Genomic DNA, 26,334 nt, shown 5'->3' on the forward strand with positions numbered 1-26,334 from the left:
AAAGATAATCAAAAAACATTTTTAAATGCTCAACACCACTTAAGAGTTTTTATAATGCACTGAGATACTTTCCCCTACACCAACTTGGCTAAGGCTTAAAAGACTGTTAATATCAAAGGTTGACAAACAGAAAACAAGACTCAGGCCGATTGCTGGAGTAAACTGGTACAAGGTCTTTGTTGAGAAATTTGGCAGTATCTATCAATTAAAAATACCCCTTCCTGCCAAAAATTCCACCTCAGGGAACCATCTTAAAGAAATATTCCCACAAATAGACAAAACTATGTATCAGAGGGGCTTGCTGAGCACTAGAAAAAAAATGGGTAGCAACCCAAACGTCCATCACCAAAATGAGTTTCCTTGGGTGGACGTCAGAAACCCTGGTGGCATAGTGGTTAAGTGCTACCGCTGCTAACCAAAGGGTCGGCAGTTCGAATTTGCCAGGCGCTTCTTGGAAACTCTATGGGGCAGTTCTACTCTGTCCTATAGGGTAGCTATGAGTTGAAATCAACTCGACGGCACTGGGTTTGGGTTGGGTGGACGTCAGCTGGCACTCACTAGTATTACCCTATCAGTTGCTCACAGCTAAAATCTGTTCTGATGGGGTTGGTGCCTTGGCCATAATGGCAACAAGCATTTGGGGATCACTATGGGTACATTTTTTTATGGGTACATGTTTGCTGAGTTGAAATCGACTCAGCTGCAGTGGGTTTGGTTTTTTGGTGGGTACATGCAAACAACTGAACTCTATGCATCCCTTAAAAAGAATACGGTGTGGTATGTGAAAAAAAAAAAAAAACACTTTGCAGAAAAACTCATACAACGTGGTGCCATTTTGATTTTTAAATTGAAATTTAGATTTATAACTTCTTTAGGTTTATTTAATAAACCCATCAAGTTAATGTATTTAAAATCCTAATACAGTGTCTTGCACATGAGAAAGCAACCAATAAATAGCAGCTCACATAATAAAATGTGTCCGTGTTGGAAACGTTTAACATTTTTTTCCCCCCAAATGTAATTTCCTCTTTAAATTGTAAATATCTTCAGGGCAAAGATGATGAAGGCTTTGCATTCTCTAAACTATGCATCTTTATATAATTATCTGAAGAGAACTAGCTTCATTTGGAAAAAGAGAAAGGCACTCTGAATACTTGGCTATTACTAAATTACAAAAACAAGTCTGTGATTGCAAATCAGGTAACAGTGAATTCTACAACCACCCCCCCCCCATGCTTTCATAGTACACTAAAGAAAAAGTGCTGTATTTTCTTTCCATTTGTGAACTTCAGTGCCTCTTATTTTTTTTTAATCTCTGTGTGTCTTTAAAAGTAAAGAATCTATGTCTACCGTTATCCTCTTATGCAAAAGAAATAAAGGAATTTGGGTGCCAGTTGTCAATGTATTATTCTGGTCCAGTAATTAAAATGTGTAGCTTTGTATTGATGCCCTGAAATAAGGGCATTTGGTTCAACTCCCTGCCAGCAAAGGAAATTCTACAGAAGAAACAAATTCACCCTTGAGGGGTTACAGAGAAACAAACTGTGCTGGTTCTTAGCTAGAATAATTCCTCACTGCTAAAAACAGGACACAGTCCATCTTCTAAACTCCAACCTCTGGCATCGTGTAATGCATTAAACAAAATGACTATCAAGTGAATATGAAAGAAATTCTACCCTGATTGATTGAATGTAAGCCCGTAGTCCTCTGTTTTCCACTAGCCTCCAAAACCGGTCTTGGTTTGTCCAAGAAAGGGATGTTTTCATCAAACACCTTAATTTACTGCAATACTGAAGTCCCATCTGACTAGCAGATCCTAAGGCAATTGAATAACCATAAATTACACATGACTGGGTAGAAACCACCCAAGTTCTTGAGCCTCAGATGTACAACCAAAAGGGGATGACTGGCTGTGCAAGCTTAAATCGTCTTTAAGAGAAGGATCCACGTAGGAAATCTAACTCATTGAGACTCAGGTGAATTCGTGAAACTCTCACTAGGAATTTTGGGTCCCACCCTAACAAAAACTGAACATTCACGTTCTTCTGTTCAGCAGGCATATTTCTTTGCCTCAGTATGGACGCGTTAAAGGCACTGTTTTGCTGAGCCCACTAAAACTGAGAAAGAAACGGCCTGACTCATGTCGGTTTGGACTTTGCTATTCCACCTGAGCGCTAGCAGACCTTATTAAAGAAAGTCTGCTGAGTTTTCTGAACACTGATACTGCACTGCCAGAAACAAGACAGTAAACATGATCCTAGTCCATTTCATCACTATTTTACCAATCAAAAGAAGCATCCCAGTGATGGATTTAACCAGAAGGGGAACTTGACCCTTGGTAAAAAAAAAAAAAAAATGTATATATATAAACTTGTGGATATGACCCGTCTGGATTTGCAAGCAGAACTAAAACATGTACCAAAGTGTCATCTCAAAGAACAAGATCCAGCCTCAGATAGGGCAGCAACTGACCATGTCTAACCTTGAAAACAGGCCAGAAGGCAACTGAAGCTAATTTACCCGAATTGAACTGCGTTCTTGAGACACACGGAGGGTGGGGGTGGTAAAGACAAGGTTCACTCTACCCTTTAAAAACCATGGTGGGTTTCTGAGCCTGGCTTGTGGCATTTGATAAATATACAAACGAAATGTAATTATGTTGCCATTTTTTTTCTTGTAAAATCCCTACAACCCTTTTCCCATCCATCTCGCTACCAACTACCTCACCCTCTCTCAGACACTCACTAAACCATCATCCGTGGAGAACTCCGAGGGCAGGACCCTTGCTATGTTCTTTGTATCTCTCAATAATTCCTCGGAGCTCAGGAAGAAGACACTGTAATTCAGCCTGCTTTGCTGCAGTTGGCAAAGGTCCTAGTGCCTTTTCTTCCAAAGCTGCCATATGCTGTGCTCCATTCTTTATCTACCCTTGGGGTTGTCCTCTTCTCGTTCCCATTTTACAGATGAAGGAAAGAAGACTTAGCGAGACACTGCAGCCCGCTGAAAGTCACCCAGCTAGTAGATGTTGAGACTTGCTGTCAGAAGCTCTGTTCCATACACTAAAACTCCTTTCTGTGTAAATCTGCACGCGAAATTATGACATCTAAACTACTGAATACTCTACAGAGGCTGAGGTTGGGGTGCAGGGTGAAGAGGAAGAGAGTCAGGCCAGATAGTTCTCTGTCCCAAGAGCAAGCTAGGTAGACGTACCGGGAACTCACAGAGAGACCACATACTGTGGAGTCTGGGCACCCAGCCTCACGCCATCCCCAGCTGGGAGTCCCAGCAGGTTGCCAAATTTCAGTGCCCAGTACCCCTGGCCCTTCCCACTACAGAGCAGTCCCCATTGCTGCCACCCCCACAATTGGCTGCAGGGGCAGAACAGCACCCCATCTATCTGGACTGTGGTTAAAAAACAATTTTTTCCCCTTAATTAAGTTAGGATCCCATGCACTAGTTCAACAGTAATGGATCTTCCATTGTTGTTGTTAGTTGTCTTCGAGTCATGGCAACCCCATGCACACCAGAATGAAACATTGCCTGGTCCTGCACCATCTTCACAATCATCCATATGCTTGAATCCATTGTTGCAGCCACTGTGTAGTCTAAGTGTCTTCCACCTTAGGGAGCTCATCTTCCAACACTACATCAGACAATAGATCCATGAGGTTTTCATTAGCTGATTTTTGGAAGTAGGTCACCAGGTCTTTCTTCTTCCTAGTTTGTCTTAGTCTGGAAGCTCCACTGAAACCTGTATACCGTGGGTGAGCCTGCTGGTATCTGAAATACCAGTGGCATAGCTTCCAGTATCATAGCAACGCACAAGACACCAGGTACAATAAACTGACAGGTGGTGGGCCTTCCTTTAGTACCCTTATTTAAAAACAAGCAACAGGAAACTGAAACAGATGAACTTGCAGACTTCTGACTCAGCATCAGCATCAGCATCAGCGCCTAGCTGTGGTTTATGGCTTCCTAAGCAGGGATGGGCATGCCAACCTCCTGAAGCTGCACTACCAACATGGCAGCCAAAGGGGTTAGTCCAAATTGAGATGAGCGTAAGTGTAAAATGTACAGTGGATGTCAAAGACCATGCAAAAAAGAACGTCAAGTATCTCTGTAACAATTTTAATAGCATTACATATTAAAGAAAATAAATCATGGAAATTAAATTTACCTATTTCTTTTTACCTTTTTTAATGTGACTGTGTTATGGGTTGAATTGTGTCTCCCAAAAATGTCTGTCAACTTGGCTAGGCCATGATTTCCAATGTTTGATTGTCCACCATTCTGTCATTTGATGTGATTTTCCTATGTGTTATAAATTCTACCTCTCTGATGTTAATGAGGCAGATTATGTTAACGAGGCAGAACTCAATCTACAAGATTAGGCCGTGTTTTAAGCCAATCTCTTTTGAGATATATAAGAGAGAAGCAAGCGAGGAGGGAAGGGGCACTCATTCCACCAAGAAAGCAGAGCTGAGAGCAGAGCGTATCCTTTGGACCCAGAGTCCCTGAGCTGAGAAGCTCCTGATCCAGGGGAAGACTGATGACAAGGATCTTCCTCCAGAGCCACCAGACAGAGAAAGCCTTCCCCTGGAGCTGACACCCTGAATGTGGACTTCCAGCCTTCTAGGCCATGGGAGAATAAACTTCTGTTTGTTGAAGCCTTCCACTAGTGGTATTTCTGTTACAGCAGCACTAGATAACTAAGACAGCCTACTAGAAAATTTGGACTGATAAACAAAATCATGATAAAAAAGAAACTGAAGTTGTCAACAATTTCATTCTACTTGGCTCAACAACCAACATCCATGAAAGCAGCAATCAAGAAATAAAACAACGCATTGTATTGGGCAAATCTGTGGCAAAAGGCCTCTTTAAAGTTTTAAAAAGCAAAGATGTCGCTCTAACGACTAAGGCGCATCTGACCCAAGCCATGGTCTTTTCAATTGCCTCATATGCATGTGAAAGTTGTATAATGAAAAAGGATGAAAGAAGAATTAATGAATTTGTTGATAAAATCCAACACCCTTTCTTGATGAAAATCCTAAACCCAAAAAAAAACCAAACCCAGTGCCATTGAGTCAACTCCTACTCATAGCGACCCTGTAGGACAGAGTAGAACTGCCCCATAGAGTTTCCAAGGAGCACCTGGTGGATTCACACTGCTGACCCTTTGGTTAGCAGCCATAGCATTTAGCCACTATGCCACCAGGATTTCCATGAACACCCCAAGGAAGGCTAAAATAGAAGGGAAATTCCTCAATATGATTCAGGGCATATAGGAAAAGCCAACAGCCAACATTATAATTAATGAAGAAGGACTTAGAGCTTTCCCCTTGAAATTGGGAACAAGACAAGGGCACCGACTCTCACCACTCCTATCCAATATTGTATTAGGAGTACTAGTCAGAGCAATAAAACAAGAAAAAGAAATAAAAGGCACCAAGGTTGGAAAAGAAGAAGTAAACTATCCATTCATGGATGATATGATCCTATATATAGAAAAATCCCAAAAAGTCCATTAGAAAATTTCCAGAGCTAATAGAGAAATTTAGCAAAGTTACAGGACACAAGGTTAACAAACAAAAATCAGTTAGGTTTCTGTACACCAGCAATGAGAAAACCTGAAATGGAAATTAGGAAAACAATTCCATTTACAACAGCATCTAAGAGAATAAAATACCTAAGAATAAATCTAACCAGGGGCATTGTTAGGGACTGAATTGTGTCCTCCCAAAAATGTGTGTCAACTTGGCTAGGCCACGATTCCTTGTATTATGTGGTTTTCCACCATTTTGTGATCTGATGTGATTACCCTACGTTTTGTAAATCCTAGCATTTAAGATGTTAACGAGGCAGGATTAGAGGCAGTTACGTTAATGAGCCAGAACTCAATCTACAGGATTAGGTTGTATCTCGAGTCACTCTCTTTCGAGATATAAAAAGGAGACTCAAGCAGAGAGGAGAGGGACCTCATGCCACCAAGAATGAAGAACCAGGAGAGGAGCATGTCCTCTGAACCCAAGGTCCCTGCGCTGAAAAGCTCCTAGACCGAGGCAAGATGGATGAGAAGGACCTTTCCCTAGAGCCTGCAGACAGAGAAAGCATTCCCCTGGAGCTGGCACCCTGAATTTGGACTTCTAGCTTCCTAGACTGTGAGAGAATAAAGTTATCCTTGTTAAAGCCAACCACCTGTGGTATTTCTGTTATAGCACCTCTAGATAAATAAGACAGATGTGAAGAACTTATACAATAAAAACTATAAAACGCTCCTGAAAGAGATTAAAGAAGACTTAAGTAAAATGGAAAGATGCTCCATGTTCATGGACTGGAAGACTTAATATTGTTAAGATGTCAATCCTACCCAAAGTAATCTATAGATTCAATGCAATCTCGATCAAAATTCCAACAGCCTTCTTTACAAACACAGGGAAAAAAAAATCATCAACTTCACATGGAATGGCAAGAATTGCCGAAGAGCTAAAACAATGTTGAAATAGGAGAACAAAATAGGAGGACTCACACTTCCTGATTTGAAGGCATACTATACACCTACAGTAATCAAAACAGCTTGGCACTGGTGTAACAACAGACACATAGACCAATGGAATAGAATTGAGAGTCCAGAAATAAACCCACACACCTCTGGTCAACTGATTTTTTACAAGGGTACTAAGTCCATTTGATGGAGAAAGAAGAGTCTCTTTAGTAAATGGTGCTGGGAAAATTGGATTTTCACATGCAGAAAAAACGAAATAAGATCCATGCCTCACACCATACACAGAAACAAATTCAGAACGGATTAAGGACCTAAATATGCAAACTAAAACCATAAAATTCTTAGAAGAAAAAGAAGGGGCAATGCTGTCAGGCCTAGGTTTTAACAATGGATTACCTAATAAATAACAAAAGCACAAACTGCAAAAGATAAATAAATGGAACCTCATAAAAATTAACAACTTTTGTTCCTCAAAAGACTTTACCAAAAAAGTGAAAAGACAAGTTACCAACTGGTAGAATATCTTCAGAAACCATATATCCAACAAAAGCCTAATAACCAAAGTATACATAAAACTTTAACAGCTTAACAACAAAAAGACAGCCCAATCATAAAATGGGCAAAGGACTTTGATAAACTTTTCACCAAAGAGGACATTCAAATGGCTACAAAACCCATGAAAATATGCTCGGCATCACTAGCCATCAGAGAGGTGCAAATGAAGACCACAATAATGTATCATTTCACTCCCACCAGGATGGCTGAGATTTAAAAAACAGAAAACATATGTTGGCAAGGATGTGGGGAAACTGAAACCCTTTACCCATTCCCGGTGGGAATGCAAATGGTACAGCCACTGTGAAAAACGGTGTGACAGTTCCTCAAAAAACTAAAAACTGAACTACCATATGGCCCAGCAATTCCACTCATAGGTATATACCCAAAAGACATAAAGCAGAGACTCAAATAAAGACTTGGACGTCAATGTTCAGTGCAGCACCGTTCATACTAGCCAAAAGTGGAAACAACCTAAATGCCCATCAACAGATGAATGGATAAACAAAATGTTTATATACATACAGGTAGTCCCTGACTTACGATGTATTTCAGTTAGGACAAATCGCACTTACAGCTGTCTGGTGCTTGTGTGTGTGTGTGTGCGTGTACATCTTATCATCAGTAACATGTACTATATACAAAGTTAAAATATATCTGTAAGTTTATATTTAATGTTATCACTCCTCAAAGACAAATAAAGATTGGATTTATAAAGATTTGATAATAAAAGGCAATAACAATGAAAACTAAAAAAAAAAGTATTCAACTTATGTCAGAACCAACACACGATGGAATTGTCAGAACAGAACCCCCCTGTAAATTGGGGACTACCTGTACAATAGATTACTACTCAGCTAGTAGGAGAAATGAAGTCTTGATTGTTGTTGTTGCTGTTGTTAGATGCTGTTGAGTTGGTTCCGACTCATAGCGACCCTATGGACAAGAGAACAAAATATGGCCTGGTCCTGTACCATCCCCTGCTTGAGCCCACAGTTGCAGCCACTGTGTCATTCCATCTCACTGAGGGTTTTCCTTTTCTTTGCTGACCCTCTACTTTACCAAGCATGATGTCCTTCTCCAGGGACTGGTCCCTTCTGATAACATGTCCAAAATAGGTGAGGTGAACTCTCGCCATCCTCACTTCTAAGGAGCTTTCGGACTGTACTTCTTCCAAGACAGATTTGTTCGTTCTTCTGGCAGTCCGTGGTATGTTCGATATTCTTTGCCAACACCATAATTCAAAGGCATCAATTCTTCTTTGGTCTTCCTTATTTATTGTGCAGTTTTCACACGCATATGGGGGAACTGAAAATACCATGGGTTCAGTCAGGAGCACCTTAGCGTCAAAGTGACATCTTTGCTTTTTAACACTTTAAAGAGGTCTTTTGCAGTAGATTTGTCCAATGTAACGTGTCCTTTGATTTCTTGACTGCTGCTTCCATGGGCGTTGATTGTGGATTCAAGTAAAATTAAATCCTTGACAACACCAGTATTTTCTCTGTTTATCACGATGTTGCTTATTGGTTCAGTGGTGAGGATTTTTGTTTTCTTTATGTTGAGGTGTAATCCATACTGAAGGCTGTGGTCTTTGATTTTCATCAATGAGTGCATCAAGTCCTCTTTACTTTCAGCAAGCAAGGTTGTGCCATCTGTATAACACAGATTGTTAATGAGTCTTCTTCCAACTCTGATGCCACATTCTTCTTCATATAGTCCAGCTTCTCAGATTATTTGCTCAGCATACAGAATGAGTAAGTATGGTAAAAGGATACAACCTTGACTAGATATAATATATATATATATATATATATACATACTACAATATGGCTGGAGCTGGAAGATACTATGCTGAGTGAAATAAGTCAATCACAAAAGAACAGATATTGCATGACCTCACTTACATAAGAACATGACAAAAGACAAATGTATAGAGAACAAAGTTTTTTAGTGGTTACTGGGGGCAGAAGGGAGAAGGAAAGGGGGATTAATGGTGATAGAAATATTGCATTAAGGGTAGGATTGCACAGCCAATTATTGTAATTCCTGTCAATAAGTTGTATGCCCATAAAAAGTTGAACTGGCAAAAGTTGTGTGATGGATAAATTTACAACAATGACAAAAAAGAGTAGCTGCTGAAGCTGATTATGTACAATCAAAAACCTCACGAGATTTGGTTTCTTGGCTTTGAAGTTTAGGGGAATGGTTTTGTGGGACATCCCAGTTAACTGGCCTAATAACATGTTTAGGGCCTCCCTCTGTTCTACCACCTAATTTGATGTGTAGTGCCTAGGGTCTTAAAAGCTTGCCAGGGGCCATCCAAGGCACAAGTGGTCTCTATTCATCCTGAACTACAGAAGAAGTAGAAGAGTCAGTAATAACAGGAGGATACAGAATGTGTGGTTAATTGCCTCCACGAACAACTGTCTCCCTTGCCATGAGATCAGAACTGGATGGTGCCTGGCTACCATTACTAAACATTTTGATCAAAGAGTCCACAGCAGAATCTTGATCAAAAGTGGGAAAATGCAGAACAGGACTTAAAATTCTCAGGGACTCCAGACTTCTGGAGCCATGAAGGTTGGATGAACCCCTGAAACTACTGCCCTGAGATAATCTTTAAACCTTAAACCCAAAAGATCCCCTGAATTCTCCTTAAAACCAAACAACTGTTTAGCTTAACTAGTAAAAAAAAAAAGTCTGCTTTGAGCATTACATACTTTTAAGAACTATCTATATAGAATGAAACTGACAACAGCAACTCGAAAGGCTGGATAGGAACCTTAGGGGCCAGTGAATTTATGTTAATGGAGCAGGAACAACTCAGAAAAAAAGGGTGAGAATGGCTACACTACTCAAAGAATGTAATCAACGTAACTGAGTTATACACGTAAAAACTATTGAATAGGTGTATGTTTTGCTGTGTATATTCTCAACGAGAACCACAAAATAAAATTACATTAAAAAAAGAATTAATGCATTTGAACTATGATGTTGGGAAAGAATTCTGAATATACCATGGAGTGCCAGAAAAACAAACAAATCAGTCTTAAAAGAAATACAACCTGAATGTTGCTTAGAAGCGAGGATGGCAAGACTTCAGCTTGCTTACTTTGGACACATTATCAGGAAAGACCAATCACTAGAAAAGGACATGCTGGTAAAGCAGAGGGTCAGCAAAAATGAGGGAAACCCTTAATGAGATGGAGGGACACAACAGCCATAACAATGGACTCAGACATACCAAATATTATGAAAACTGTTATGAATATTAAATAATATATATAAGGAACTTAGAAAAACGCCCGTTCACAGCAAGCCCTTGATAAGTGTTTGCTAAAAGGAAATGGGCCTTAACAGAGCAGTTACCCAGCTGTTTATTTGGGGGCCTGGTCATTCAGGCATTTACCGAATCTGATTCAAGTTTGTAACAATCATTAGCAACAAAAATAAAGCTTCTACTAACATAACAGGAAGCAACAAAGTCCAATACCCTCGCTGCTCTACAGAGGCACGGACATGCGTATATTGGGATTACATTGTCATGGTAACAAAAAATATCTTTCCATGTGTGGTATTTTGCTCTTCAGCCGTTGGCTTTTTGTATCAAAGGAGAAGCCCTTCCAAAGCCATTATGGCATTTACCTGAAGAGTGCTATTGACGGCACTGTCCATATAAAAAATACATAAAAAATCCACTGCTGTCGAGTCGATTCCGACCCATAGTGACCCTATAGACAGAGTAGAACTGCCCCATAGAGTTTCCAAGGAGCACCTGGCAGATTCAAACTGCCGACCTTTTGGTTAGCAGCTGTAGCATTTAACCACTGCGCCACCAGGGTTTCCAAAAAAAATACATAGCCTATATAAAAATCAACGTGAAAAGTTTAAGTGCTAACTGCTTAAAATTAAAAATAAAAAAAAAAGCTTTCCTTTCACTGCAGAATTGATATGTTTGTCCTTACAGTCATTTCAACACATTGAAAAAAGGCCACATTTCACTTTTTTAGTTACCCGAAAACTCAGAATCTCAATGGTGATTCAGACATACCAACTGGACAGCACCCTAAGACCTGCATATGGGGTTTTATATTTCCCCTTATCATGACCTTTTATTCTACATCCCTCTTCTTTTTATTTGTATTTTGCTATATATTGAATGTGTGACCTGAAATGTATCTCATGACCTTGATGGAACGAGATGGGTATAAACAAACTGTTACTGCCGACATACAAATAATAACATTTCCAGTACAGGCACGCAAACAAGCCTAGAAAGAGTCTCTTTCACAGGAGGGCATCCAGCATGAAGTCCTTAAAGCCATTAACTGATTTAAATCAGTCGGTCCAATTCTTAGTTTACACCAGTTAAAACATATTTTGAGAATCATCTAGAAAAGCTACAAAGTGACCTCGAATATAGGTTTAGGTAAATCAAAAAGTAGCTAGTGTTATCTTCTTCAGAAAAAGGAAAATACATTCTAAATGCGGGTCTTAATTTACCGATTCTTCCCCTTAAGAGAAAACCTAGAATGCTGGCTGCCTTTGCTCACATTGAGAATGCAGGGGAGCTAAGTTTCCTAAATGGCTCTTGCCCAAGGGAAAAAAAAAACCCCAACTCATTGTGCCCTGGCCCAGCTCCCGATTTTACTGGGAGCAGGCAGAGGAACTGGAGCCTTCTCCATGTGCTAGTTAATAATCCGTAAGCATCCATATAGCAACCAGGAACAGACAAGATACACACCAGCAGTCCACTGGGGTTGTGTTGTCAAGGTTGTTCTGCCACCACTCCTGATTACCTTCAGAGAGAAACCTCGCCGGGCTTGCTCCTCTCCCCAACTGCTTCTTTTCTTAGCTGGCATCTCAACTGCCTGCACCAAAGATGCTGCTTATAAAAAGTCCCCAAAACTTGTAGACCAGTCTCCATTTCGACCTACTCCTGTTGGGAGCTTCCTCCCAAACCCATCTTCTCTCCAGCGTCTTTAGGTCATCACACCATGGGCTCCATTCACTGGGGGAACTGACTTATGCAGGGAGGCTGGCTCTCCTCCGTCCCTCCCACACGCTATTATATGTGACTGAAATAAGACGACAATGATGAAAGGCTGCTCTCAAAATCATCCCTGACTCTCCTGCCTCCTCGCCCGAAGATTTTTGGGTGACTTTTGCCCTTGGGACTTTCTATCACATGCTGATCATTTACTTTCTGGATTTACCCTCTTATTAAAGTTGGTGGAAACCCTGGTAGCGTAGTGGTTAAGTGTTACGGCTGCTAACCAAGAGGTCGGCAGTTCAAATCCACCAGGTGCTCCTTGGAAACTCTATGGGGCAGTTCTACTCTGTCCTACAGGGTCACTAGGAGTTGGAATCGACTCTATGGCAGTGGGTTTGGTTTTTTGGGTTTTTTTTGTTTTTGTTTTTTTTTGGTAAAGTTGGTATTTGTATTGAGGGTTCCACTGGGTTTTCCCAAGAAAATCTCCATTCTGGTACCCACATGCTGGGAGTCTGCAAAAAAGGTGCCTGGACTTTGGAGAGTGGGCTTTCTGGCTTCCCCCCCAGGCCTAGTTCTGCAATGCAGCAGTGGGCAGTATAGTGACAAGTCAAGTTCTCACACTAACCTGACATCCCTTTTGAGAGAGGTAAAAACCTGGTCAGCATTTTTCTCCTCCTTGAACTAAGATCCCAGCATCATGACGAAGTGAAACAGAAGTGAGCTCGCTGAAACTGTCCAAAATGACTGACCGTTCGTTCTCCAGGTCAGCATGACAGAGTTTTCCCAAGGCCATTAGGGAAGTGGACTTCCACCTTACTTTGTGCACTCAGCGTGGCATATTGGAATGAAGATGCAACTCAGAGTCAAGAAGCATGGGTCTGAGCTCTTCCATCTTGGTGGCCTCACCCACGTTACTAGATCTTTCTACATTTCAGTATCTGGAATGTGTCAGGATTCACCTAAGAGTCACCTACCATTTCTGCCAGTCATAACACATTTGATTCTCAGTGTGAACCTTCTAAAATAAGCCCAAATATAAAAAATGTATATATACAAGGAAATGTAAATCATCATGCAAGTAAATGCTTTTTTTCATGGGCATCATATCAAACCGACTTAACTCTCCCAACTGTAAATAAAAACCATAGTCTGGACTAACGAGCCACAATAACCCTCCTTCTGAGCAAGATGACACTGTTTGGTTAAACTACCACTTTCTGTGCATCTAAACGGTGCCTTTGTGGCCCAAAAGATTTAATGCACTTTCTAAAATGGTCTAATATTCCCTTGGACAGTTGGAAGACCTAATTTAATGATGGCATAAAATACACACTCTAAACTGCCACCTTAACATTTACAGCTAAACAAGAAAAATGGATTGTAAATAGTCTCTATGCATATAAAATCCCAAATTCTAACAGCAGTTAACTTCTTTTTAACCAATAAGTAAAGACACTTAAAAATGTGTACATATTAGGAAAATTGACCTGACTTTTCTAAACTTCCGAGCAATTCATAATCTTTAATCAACCTAGAAAATAACTGATAAGCCAATTTTCCAATGAAATCATTAACAGAGTCTGCCTTTCTGTCACCAGGGTAGTTTATGGAGGCTAATTTTAATCCTACCACTAAACCCCTAGTCCCCCTGGATTCCGTACAGAATTGTCCCCAAGTTTAGACTGATACAGCAAGTAGTTTTACAGGCCATTAGAAATTTACTTATCAAGAGTTATGTTTTTTAAGCGGTTCTAGAAATGTGATCCTCTTCCTCATGTCTTATTTCAAAAAATAAGAAACCACTTTTGAAATAAGGAAGCCACTTTAACACCTGGGGTGTACCCTGCTCATCACAATAACACTAATTTAAATGATGCTTGGTGTTACTCAAAAGGGACAAATTATCATCATTATGCTAATGGTCATGCTAAAGACGTGGAAAGCTTTGATATGATTAATCTAAATCTGGTGGGAATATGATTATCAACGTGAATGATGATTTTTTTCAAAGTAGCATAAAGACGTTCTCTTCATGTCACTGATAATGTCAATATAAGTTATGCAACACCACAGACGCATTCACTTCCAAGCTCAAATTCCACGAGAGAGAACCAGGCCCACCTTTCCAACCCAATATGCTTTTCTTTGGAGGTATGCATATAAATGAGTATAAATTTGTTTCCTTCTTTCCTTAAAACAAGAAGAACAGTATGATTAAAGCTAATGAGATGGATTTAACCAGAGAGAGATATCTAGAGATGGATTAGCTTTAGGGGGGCAACTCCGCAGCCATACAAGATGTTAAGAATGGAAGGAAATTCCATCCACGATGGTCGACATTAATGAATTCCCAGGCCACGGCATAAGAAGCGATCTTTGTGAATTAAATACAGGTCTGTCCAAAAATTCAAAACCAGCTCGTGTAAACAAAAGAAATCCTTAAAGCAAAACATCACAGTTCTGCTGGCAGATAATTCCAGAGTAGAACCACAAGAATGTAGGGAAACTATGAGATAGGACTGTCCCTCTGTTTGGTGATTCATCTATCCATTAAAAAAAAAAAAAAAAGCTCAGTCTTTAAAAGAAAAAAAAAAAAATAGATCTAGGTTAAAATCACGGGAATAATTAGGAATGAGACACTGCATGACCCTTTTTGGCCAACCCAACGCTACCTTATTTGGAGCCTGCAGAAGTTTTAACTACCCCCATTCAGCCCCATAATGAGTTTTGCTGAATAAACTCAATGCCTCAATTTTTAATGTCAAACTAGTTCCCACAAAAATCATCTCAAGAAAAAAAGTGAAACTAGTTCCTGGCCCTTAAAATACCAACTGAACAACAAAACTGCTAAAGCCACAAACAGCTCGCCTGCCCAGTTCAAGGCATCGTTTACTGTACTAAATTTCAAAGAACATTCTCAAATGCTGAAATAAATCAATGCCTAAACACAGTTCCTAGTCAGCTCATGCAATATAGGTTAAATAGTACCAGATGGCGGAGACAGACACATGTTGCCCTTTCTGAAACAAAGAACAAAAATTCCTAAACAAATGTCTCTGTCTTTCACATGGTTTCTTTCACATGGTAAGAAGCGCAGATTAGAGGGGTTTTTTTTTTTGTTGTTTTTTTTGTTTTTTTAAGTGTTAAAAAATGATCAGGCCGAAAAAATGTAAATTCTGAGACCTGAGGACAAATTACCAAATTTTAACAGAGAGCCTTGATTTTCAAAAGTGCCCCTTTAAGTTGTTCTGAAAGCTGACACCACATGTTCGTCTATGCACACCATCTTCTAAATGAGCAAAAAAAAAAAAAAACAGGACAGCTGTATCCAGGAGGCTGAGCTGACATCAGCAATTCCCTGCAGTGCACGAAACCGTGAGAGACAAGTCTACCTGTTTGTGAAGGAATAAAACATACCAGATTAATTCTGTCGGGAAAATAACAAAATATATTCCTATCTCACCCTATTTTCACCACTCAAGCAGTGGAGGGACTGTCTGAATTTCACAATCATATATAATACATATCTCGACATAATTTTTGAGAACGTCATGGCTTGATTAAATTCCTGACCCCAAAAACAAGACAGGAAGAGAAAGAAAAGAAACGTACAATGTAATGTATCTAAACCTGATGCAATTGGTTTTTACGTGATTTACTTTTGCCATTCTCCTGTGCATTGTTCTACTCCTTACATATATTTACACGTTTGCTTTCTAAAAATAGTGGCATTCATAATTACTCACGCTTTGTAATTTTCAGTACCATTTGAATTGAAGAGTAAATGCCAGGTCCCTCCCCCCACCCTACCCCCCCAAAAAAACTACTTTTAAGGAATGTTGAGAGCCATAAAAGCACACTCCTTTACAATTCAAATGTATGGCGCTGGAAAACATTTCCTTCTGGGCATAAATATGACAGCTCTCGCTTTGGAAAGAAAGGCTTCAGCTGTTGAGACGGGTGCAGCCAGATGAGGGGATAAAGAATACACAAAACGGACAGTTGCAACTGCTGTTTCCACCAATCCATCCAAAACATACGCTTAATGTACCTCTGCAGAGAACACAGATTGAAAACATAAAGGATGCATCTACAGCCCCTGTAAATGTATTCTCCCTACAGCGATTTAAGCCACACCCCCAAAACAGTCCTCTTCCCAAGGAGATTTTAAAAGAAAGATGCTTTTTTTAAAGAATTGCATGAGACATGTCCAATTCATAGGAAACAATTACTTTACTCTTCCCATAAGGTTTATTTTGTTAACAAATTCCTCATGAATATGCACTGTTGATGTGATTCCTTGTGCCAACTTGCCAATATTCCTAAAAATGTTAAGATATCCTTAGCTAGGGTCCACTGATAAAGAGATTCCCCCCCCCCTCAATAAATCACGTCCTCACCCATCCCCTCTCTGGTGGTAGAAGTAGAGTTAGTGATCTTAACTCGCTGAGGGCAGAGGTCACCCTTCTGTCAACGTCAGCAGGCCTCCCCACCCCCACCCTCACTGGTTCCTGGGAGCAGACAGAACCAAGGCCCAGGCTGGGATCTGAAAATCGCTGTCCCTTCTGTGATCTGCACACATTCAAGCCCTTCATATGGGCTGCTGCTGCCACTAGACTTTTGGCCACTGGGATGGAAAGGTCAGGGGTAAGAAAGCACCAGGGGCAGGAGAGGAGGGAGAAGGGGGTCACGGTCATACCAGTTAGCTCATACTACCAGTGAGCTCAAAGCCAAACACAGCACCCCAACAACAGCCACAACACTCAACAACAGCCAAATAACTTCCCAAACGCCTGTAGGCCTACTTCCACCAGCCACCTAGAATCTCTAGGTTAACTACCCATCTCCAAACCACAGCTGGAGGAGTGTTCTACCACCACCTCGTTGGAGCAAATCCACGTCCTGACTGAACACCCAGTAACAGAAGCAATACACTGGAAAATGTAAATCCAAACGAGATTCGGTTTCCTAACAACAGACTAAGGCTCCCTCTCAAGGCTCTGAGCCATAAACACAGTCATGAAATTAATTCTTCCTGCTAAGACATCCACAATTCTTGAAAGGAAGGTCAAAGGTGTCAAATGGTGAGCAAGCCAAGGGAAGGTCTATTCGCCGGATGCCAGTCAGGGAACAATGTGAATACAGTCACATGTGCCAATGAGTTAGGGAAGACCCTGGGGGGGGGGGGGGCGGTCCTGGGACCACATTCAGGAAGAGGAGACTTAATGGACATAATTAAAATTTTCCCACAACTTCTAGGACTTTTGAGGAGGCATTAGGGCAGCAAAGAGATGCATTGTTTTGAAAGAACATACTGTGTTCATCATAGTTTTATCCGAGTCCTGAAATGTATAAACATTCACAACATGTAAGATGCCTACTTTTGAAAAAGTAATGTTACTTCTAAATTCAAATATGTATAAATGCAAACACTGAATCAAATATATTTAACTTTTTGCTCTCCCCTCCTCCTTTCTTCCATTAGTTATAATACTTACGCTTAAATCCACGTCTATCGCAGAGAAAGTTCAGAGATGTCCAAAGAAATTTGGCCATGAAAAACCAATGAGGAATTTCTTTCCTCTACACGTTTAATAGTCAGGCCTTATTCAGTTAGAAATCCAGTTACTTGATAAGCAAAATGCCACTTTTAGTTAACGAACACACGCTTTTTCTCCCAAGTTTAAAATGGAATAAAAAACAAAATAGCCTAATGTTTTGAAAATTCGAACAAGCATATTATAAAAAGTTGAGTGCACACGTTCAGACAAGCTCCTTCCTGCCGAACATAATCAGCTTATATTTCAGTTTCCTATTTCTGTGCCATTAAGGTATAATGCAGTTCAAACTCTACACACAACCTTGAGTTAGCACTCAGCCACTCCCACGAAATTCCTTCTAAAAGATTCCTTCTGGTAAATTATGAATAAGACCAATAGGTATCCTGGAAAATGAATAAATAAAAATCCACAACAACCCAATAAACTGAGCGCTGGCTTTTCCAGAACAATCTGTGACTAAAATATACCAAATTCCTAGGTTACATTGTTCATTTGCCCTACTTGGTAAGGCTGAAAACCATCTGTTAGAGTATACTTCACTTTAAAGTATTCTGGAAAGAAGTCTCCATTTCTTTTTCACATAACTATTGGTGAGGATCTCTGCATCAAACGCTTCACTTAGAAAACTCAGATGTCCATGTAGGAGCAAGTAAGGTAAACAACGTTAAAGTTTAATTTATGGAAGTGGGAACACAAAGTGCTTTTAACATTGTGATCTGTTTTCCAAAGCAGCTCTCCCTCAAGTCACTCAATCTGGGTGTCTGGACAACACCTTATAAAGTTACAAACGCAGGACTGGAGAGTCCCTGGAAAACTCAAAATGAGTCGGCCAGTCAACTTGAAAGATTATTTACAAAGAACGAAGAGATTAACACTGGGGATGCAAATTAATACCAGTTACCTGTGCCAAAATTAAGTAGCCCTGGTGGCAAAGTGGTTAAGTGTTCAGCTGCTAACCAAATGGTTGGCGGTTCAAACCCACCAGCCACTCCTCAGGAGAAAGATGTGGCAGTCTGCTTCCGTAAAGGTTACAGCTTTGGAAACTCTGTCAGGCAATTCTGCCCTGTCCTATAGGCTTATTATAACTTGGAATGGACTGACTGGACTGGCAATGGGTTTGATTTTTTTTGTTTTTTTTTTGCGGGGGCGGGGGGGAAGCCAAAGTTAAAGTTCTTGTTCTAGTACATTTCAGTATATTAAGAAATTCTGAATGATTATTCTGATAAACAAAACCTTCAGAAATTAAAATAAGCAAAACTCCAAACTCTTTCTATCCATTGTTGGGTACTGTACTCACCTCGCAGGCTACTTTGGCGTTTTGTTTAGTTTTAGAAAGGCAGTCCATTCCTCTTGGTTGGCCTAATTACAGATCCCCGGGGATTACTATTTTTCTAGAATGTTAATGTGCTCTGACAGCCTCAGTACAGTCAAATTAGCAAATTTAAGAAAACAAAGTCCTAGTCATACACTAAGAAAAACATGGATCATGATATGTTTGTAAGTATTTTAACACATCCAAATTCTAATTCAATCACCAAAATACAAGGGATTCTTAACATCTAGCTAGTTGCAGAGAGCTCATCTTACTCCAACGCCTTTCAAGATGGCCAGGGTGGTTACTCTGGTGAACTCAAAGATGTCCTCCTCCCAGGAGTAACCCAACTCTCACACGGATGCACCACAGGTGGGGTCCCTGCTCAACTTCAGCCCTCAATTTCGCTAAGAGGGGGGGGTCACCTCTCTGATTCTACTCAGTAACCAAGTGGGGTGTATTAAATTCTAGCTGGGATGTGAACAGATAAACAACACAGCTATTTTGATGCCACACTCAAAGAATGTAAGAGAAAATGAAGCAGCAACAAACCAAGGATAAAGTGAGCTTTTTTAAAAAAAAAAAAAAAAATAGTAGTGGAGTATTCTATCAGATATCACGAATGCCTGGTACCTCAGATCGGCCAAAATACCACGAGCACATTAATAGGAGAGTTTTTAAAAAACAGTCTGGAAAAGATTGTGTTGGAGGACTCCTACCCTTGTTCTGTTCTGGTCAATATTTTAATCGCATTTATTACACGGCCATATGGTGAACGTACATCTAACAATTTTTCAATCGTCTCTAATCAACATTGGAGACAGAATGGCAGAAGCACGGGGCCATGCAATCCCAGGATCCCCGTCCTGAACAAAGTTCACTCCCTGCGCGCGGTACCCTCGGGATGGGCTTTATGCCTGGGCTGCGGGCGCTTAGTGCGGCGCAGTGAGGGCCGGGGAGGGTCCCCGCACATCCCGGCCTTTGTTACGCACCGAGGGCTCTGCCCCACGCCCAGAAACACATCTGGTTTCGACGGGCACCCACACTGCAGCTGGCCTGGTTGTAGGCGAGGCTTGGGAGCTGACTACCAAGACATGGACCCCTGCCCGGTGCCTGGGAAGGGGGCCGGGGCCGGGGCCGGGCCCCCTTCAGGTGTGTACACCCATGGAAGTGCCCGAGCCACGCCTCTGCACCCCCGCTCCGCCGGAACAAAGTGAAGTTTAAAATAGAAAGCGATTACCTGCCTCCGCTGCGCGGGCCCAGACCACGCTGCGCCCCCCGCCCGGGCCCCCCATCTCTCCCTTCCTTCACCCTCCCCCCGCCCCGCACGGACCCCGCCTTTGTTACCGCGAAGTTGGCGGTGCGGACTCCTCGTCCCTTTCACTTCTTGGGTTTCAGGCCGGCCGAGTGACGTCCCCCCTCCGCGGGCGGGGCGGGGGCGGGGAGGGGCGACAACTGCACGGCCGAGCGGGCCCCCGCCCCCGCCCCTTCCAAGGCCCGCCCCCCGCCAGCCAGCAACAAGCCTCCGCCGCCGCCGCCCGGGGATGGGGCGGGAAGGGGAGGGGGAGGGAGGAAAACAGAGGAGGGGGAAGGGGAGGAGCCACGGGGAGGGGGCGGGGCTGACCCAGGCCTGTGGGAAGGGACATGGGGGGCCGGCCAGAGGGGCGCCGGGGGTGGGTCGGAGGATAGGATGCCCAGCAGTGGGAGCTCCGGGAAGGGGGCAGGGTGGGCGGGGACCCGGAGCGAGGGCGGGCAGGTAAATCCTCCCAATCTGCCCCCCTCGCCCCAAATCACGCCTCGTGGTCTGCCCCCAGCGCCCCGCGTCTCCGAAACAGGACAATTTAATGAAGTGACACCTTCCCACGGCTGCCCACTCTCCGCACCACGAGCTCACCGCAATCCAGGAGCGGGGGGGGGTGACTAGAGTCGAGCCCACCTCGGGTTTGGGGCGGAGAGTGGAGGCGCGGAACCGCACACCGGGTGGAGGTGCGTCCCCTCTTGGCTAGGTTACGTCCTGTGCAAGAGGGAACCGCAAAGATCCGCCACGGGCTTGACCCCCACCGGCCCGGGAGGGGTCCCTGGGCCTTAACAGGAGACACGCTGGTCCGTAACTCGCCCATTGCATCACCACTCCCAGGGCGAAGAACAAAACCCACAACAGCACCGGCATCCCCAGGACACACGACCTTCTGGATGCGAGGCGAGAGCGCGCGATGCTATGGGTCGGCTCCGCACCCTCTCCGACCCCGCGCACGGGAGCCGCCATCAGGGCCGGTATTCCGGGCCAACTAGTTACTCAGGACGCCAGCGCAGAGCCGGGACTTAAAGCGGGCGGGGGGCAGCAGAACTTTCTTTGTAACTGACCCTGAGTATTTTACGTTCTAGAATGTGCCATGGACCGACCGTCCACTTCCAAAGTGAAAATAATATCTGAAGTTTGAAGAGTCATGGTCTCGCACTGTCTTGCGAAGTTCACTTCCAAAACACAGACCGTGCGGAAGCTAGTCCTCGATCCTAGCCACCTGGCTGCGCGGGAGAGCGCACCCCATCCCCCGGCTCCCCACCAGGGAGGCGCGCCAGCCGAGTGGGCGTGGAAACGGATGGAGCCTTACATCTCAGTTCCCTCGGCTGGGAAGCGTAATCACATCCCTCCTCTCGGCTTCCCTTTCTGCAGGTTTCGGCTTGAATCTGGAAGCGCCTGCGTGCCAGTTCTCCCCGGGAGGACACTCATAAGCGGCAGGGGCTCCATTTGCCCCGCAGATCGCCCATCTATACCGAGGGACGAGTGAAAGCGGGTCCGCTTCTACGCCACATGTCCATGTCGATCCCGAAGCCTGCGGATTGCGGGCTGGGTGGATTCAACAGTGTGGAGCCGCCTGGGCGCAGCCCCGCGCGCGCGCGCGCGCGCACACACACACACACGCGCGCACACACACACACGCGCACACACACACACACGCACGCACACCCCAAATTACCTCCGAGATGGAGGGCGCAGCTGCGGATTGGCCAGCAGGACCGTCACTCACACCCAGGGGCCGCGAGACACAGCTCAGGGCGACTTTGCAAACGCTGTTTCCTTTTTTTTTTTTTTCTCAACCGTTCCATTTAATGCCATTTAATGGTAAAACAGCCGAGCTCTGAAAGTTAGCCATCTGCGCGGCTGCAAGAGTTTGCCTTCTTTAGCGAGAGGGGCGTCAGACGATGCCCACTTAAATGTATTTTGTACTTTCACCCTGGATGAAAAGGGAAATTAGAAACCCGAGTGGGGGCGGTGAAGAGCTCGGAGTACTGAGAAGGGGCCTTGGGAAGGCGGCCGCAGGGGGAAGAGTTGTTCTCAGCCCCCAAAAGGGACTCTGACCTTCCGTGATTTCCAAATTAAAAAATGTTTCTCACAAGGCAAATGATTACAAACGCCAGTCCCTAATGTATGAACTCATTATTTTAATTTCATTATTTAATCTTGCGCCAGCAATCGCGCTTCCTTAAGAAAGAACTGACCTATTTTTGGCTGGAGATAAACGGTGGTGTTAACAGATGTTAAGCTTGTAATCTGTTTTTCCTGTAAACACTCAGCAGAGCCGCGTCTCAGACCTTAAAAATAACGTCTTTTCCAAAAAGACTTGACGTCACAATCCACTCCCTTGAAAATCCCTCCCCACCCCACCTCCAGTTTTTCCCCTGAAATGATTTCAAAGACATTAAATCTTTTTCACTTAATAAATGCTGATTTGTTCTGCCTCAACTCCCACAGGCTTTTATTTGCGTTTCCAATTCCACAGGTTACACCAGTCGCCTTTTCAGAAAATGTAAACCAACAAAAAGGCAGCAAATGGCTTTCTGTGCATCTGGATTAAATAAGGCACAGCATGCAGAGATTTCAGAGGAGGGCCGAGCCCGCTGGTCTTTGCACGTCCAGACCCTCGCCTGCCCATGAACAGGGTGATGTGCGTGAGATGCAGACATACAGCATTGCCGCCCCGGAGGATGCTCGCTACTGCGGGAGCGCTTTAACGCGGATGATCCGTGATGCCTGCTCATAGGTCTGCACTTCTCGGTTAAACCGCCGGGGCTTTCCGGGCCCGAATTGCAGAGGTTTGCCAGTTCTAGCAAACAACGGCAGATTGTCACTGCTCACCGACCTGCCCCCACAAACCGCAGGTCTTAACCACCCCGGTTGGATGGCTTTTAACAAACTCATTCATACAAAGTTTCTCTAAGACTCGGCTTAGCTGCTTGATCGACGTCATGATCGTAACTGTTCTCCCGGGAAAGGGCACAGAAGACGCCCCCCCCACACACACACATGCACACACTCCCCTCGCCCCACCCCACCCCCATGCATTCTTTTCTATCTGTGGGCACAAATAGCGATCAAGAACTCCCCCCACCCCACCCGGACCCAGCGAGGCTGTTCGCCTCTCCGGGAACCCCTGGCCAGGCCCATACCTCCAGGCCCTGGCAGCCTGCCCACCGCGCCCCTGCCCAAACTTCCCTGGAGAAGCCCCACTTTTTTAAAGCAAGAATCACTCCAGAGCTCCCAGCTGATGGGCGGGGAGTACCCGGAGACCAGCACACTGGGCACCAGCGGCTGAGCGGAGCCAAGCCCCCATCGTTCCCCTCCGCCCACCCGCAATAACCGCAGGGCCGCTCTGGCCCGCAGCCCAGCACCCACCTTCGTTAGCCGGCGCGCTGACTTTAAAGTCGGGCAATTTGCTCTTTGTCTCCTAGTGGCTGGAGGGCGCTGAGCTCCTCCGCCGGCGCTGCCAGGGCCCAAGGTACAAAGCCAAGCCTCCCTGCGCCAGGTCGCCTGCACCCCACCCTCCACTGCGGTAACACACCTCGCCGGCTCCCCGCTGTCCGAAGTTCCCGCGCCCGGCATTGCGCAGCGGACTCGCAGCGCGCTGGGGCGGCAGAGCCCCCTCCGGCGCCCGAAGCCCTAGCCCGCCTTCCCCGGCGCCCCCGGGACCCCCGCCCCGCCCCTGCGCTGCGGCGCCGGCTCAGCCCTACCTCTGAGGGAGGTGGCGCGGGGACGCAGCGCGCACAACCGAGCTGAAGGTGAGCCGTGCGGCAAGGGGAGAGCCCTGCGCTCGCTGGCAGAGCCGGCTCCACTCGGGCCCGGGGAAGCGGGAGAGCGCGCGGCCCCCGGGTGGCCCCGCGCCCCGCCCTGGGCCCCCGCGCGCTCCCCGGACGCGACCGCCCCGCGGGGACCCAGGCCCCGGGCCCGGCTCGAGGGGCTGCTTTGGGCCAAGGGGCTGCGCTGCCCCGGTCTCAACGCGCGGGCGGGAGTCTTCCCCCAGGGTGAGAAATGGTCTGCCCTATGCGAAACGCACACACTATCTACTATTGTCTCCTCAGCACAAAGTTCTGCCCCACTGCGGGAAAGTCGGGAGGCTCGGAATGACTCATGGACAGATAATGAGTCCACTAATGGCACTGAATCACGGCCGATCGGCTGCTTGTCTCTCCTTTCCAGTGCCTAAGGCTGCCGCAGATGCGTTTACTGCAAGCTGCTACACACCGCGGACACACACGTGTCCTTCCGTGCAGATGCGTTAGGGACGCTTTTGCAGCTGAGTTAGGCACCTGAGCGCTTGAGCACTAAGCCTCGAACATGAAGTTCACTATGGATATCCTTGCAGTTGCCCCAGACGCGTGTGTATGGAAAAGGGTTTGGTGTGTGTATGTTATTTAACTTCCTGGTAGCATGTTTATGAGTGTATTCAAGTGGACTGTATCAATACCTTAAAGTCCTCTGTCAAGATCAAAGGAACCCGCTGGAAAGACAACGATTCTGCCATAGGATAATTTAAGAAACGATTTTCGCTGTTGTTTTTTTTTTACTTTTATCCTTGTAAAGTTCAACTCTAATTGTTTTTTTAACTCGATTTCTTCACCCAAACTGCTCTACGTCGGCCGTAGTTAGTTGCAATAAGTTGAATCTGAGAATGGAAATTCTAATTTAAACCCAGAAAAGCTTTCATGGTAAATGGAGAAGGGGTGTAGAAGGAGGAGGGGAGGCACGGAAGGGAGTGGGGGCTAAAGGAGGAGGAGAAGAGAGGAGGAGGAGGGGCAGGGTCAGAGGGAGGGACCTTCTATCAGCTACGACGTACTCTAAGGGAGGTGCGTGGCCTTTTGGGGGGTAATCCTAGGTTCTCCTTCCAGGTTCTTGGCCATATTCTTCTTTCCTCTTGATAGCTCCGAAGTGGAGATGGATTCCGTCAAAGACAACCCCAAATGGCCCTGTTGAGGATCAGCGCTGCAGCCCAGGCTGCTACCTTTGGCTGTGGCATCTCTGTGCCTAGCGTTCATTGCTGATTTAGCTTGCCACTTTCTCCAACTTGTGGCATGTACAACGCGAACCGCTACATATCAGCTCCGGAGGAAGGGGCTCTGGCCAAGCTGAGCCTCAGCTACATAGGCTTTTCTGCATGCGTGCATGATGTGTGTATGTGTATGTGTATGTGTGTGTGTGCACACCCTCACGCCTGTGTGAATGCATGCATATGTGAGTGTGTGCGTGGTGTGTGTGCACGTGAATGCACGTGTTCTTGTGGGGGAGTGCATGTGTGTGAGAGTGCATGTGTGCATGTGTGTACATGGTGAGTGTTGCATGCGTATGCATGTGTGTGAATGTGGACAAGTGTGTGAAATGTGTGCATGAGTGTGTGTGCATGTGTGCAAGTGTGTATGTGTGCGTGTATGTGTGTGGTGTGTGTGGGTGCATGATCCGTGTGTGCATGTGTGGATGATGTATATGTGCACATGCATATGTGCATATGGTGTGTATGGAGGGAAGAATGGGGAGTGAGAAAAACAGTCAAGGAGAAGAGGGTGAGAAACTTCACGGTGAAGGACATAGGGCCCATATATAAGCACCGTGTGATTAATGATCTGCACTAACTTGGATAGCAAGCATGTTAAAGGTCACTGCCAATTGTTGCTCGTTGCAGCATGAGTGCCAAAGTGCGATGTATTCTTAACAAAGCTAAGTCTGTTTCACAGAAGAAAAGTATTGGAATGCACAGAGTGCATTGCTACACAAATAATAATGCACAAATAAAAGTATCCCACAAATCAACTAATTACATAGACATAAATGTTGTGTATAAATATTTATATAATTGCATGTATATGTAAGACAAAGAGGTTAACATTTGCATTCTTTAAATTTCATTAGTATTTTTGTAGTGTGTTGGAATGGATTTGATGGATGGTAATGTCTGCACTGTTTTCTGCATTCTTGGGTCTATTTAAAACTACAGAATTGCACTCATAATTTCCATGTGTTGAAAATCAGCAGGTTAGATCAAGGAACAGAATGGCGAGCAAACCTTCCAAACTCCTTCACATAAAATTGTGATTTTCATGACGATCTTTCCTTCTCTGGCCTGTTCAGGGTCCTTTC

At 44.4% G+C, this 26,334-nt stretch overlaps 1 protein-coding gene across 7 annotated transcripts in view; it reads right to left on the reverse strand.

Annotated features, from left to right (window-relative positions):
* The window catches only part of ZNF516 (zinc finger protein 516), a 128,301-nt gene extending 104,681 nt beyond the window's left edge, over positions 1 to 23,620 (reverse strand). For 4 of the 7 annotated variants that reach the window (XM_049899977.1, XM_049899978.1, XM_049899976.1 and 1 more), the window contains exon 1: positions 20,274 to 20,364. The gene's annotated coding sequence lies outside the window, so the exon portion shown is untranslated. Of the gene's footprint in view, positions 1 to 20,259; positions 20,365 to 21,538; positions 21,869 to 23,601 lie in introns of those variants that run through there. The other 3 variants (XM_049899975.1, XM_049899974.1, XM_049899973.1) reach the window with 3 other exon arrangements.
* Between the last annotated feature and the right edge of the window lie 2,714 nt (positions 23,621 to 26,334).

This window comes from Elephas maximus, chromosome 11 (genome assembly GCF_024166365.1).
Source record: "Elephas maximus indicus isolate mEleMax1 chromosome 11, mEleMax1 primary haplotype, whole genome shotgun sequence".
NCBI classification, from domain to species: Eukaryota; Metazoa; Chordata; class Mammalia; order Proboscidea; family Elephantidae; genus Elephas; species Elephas maximus.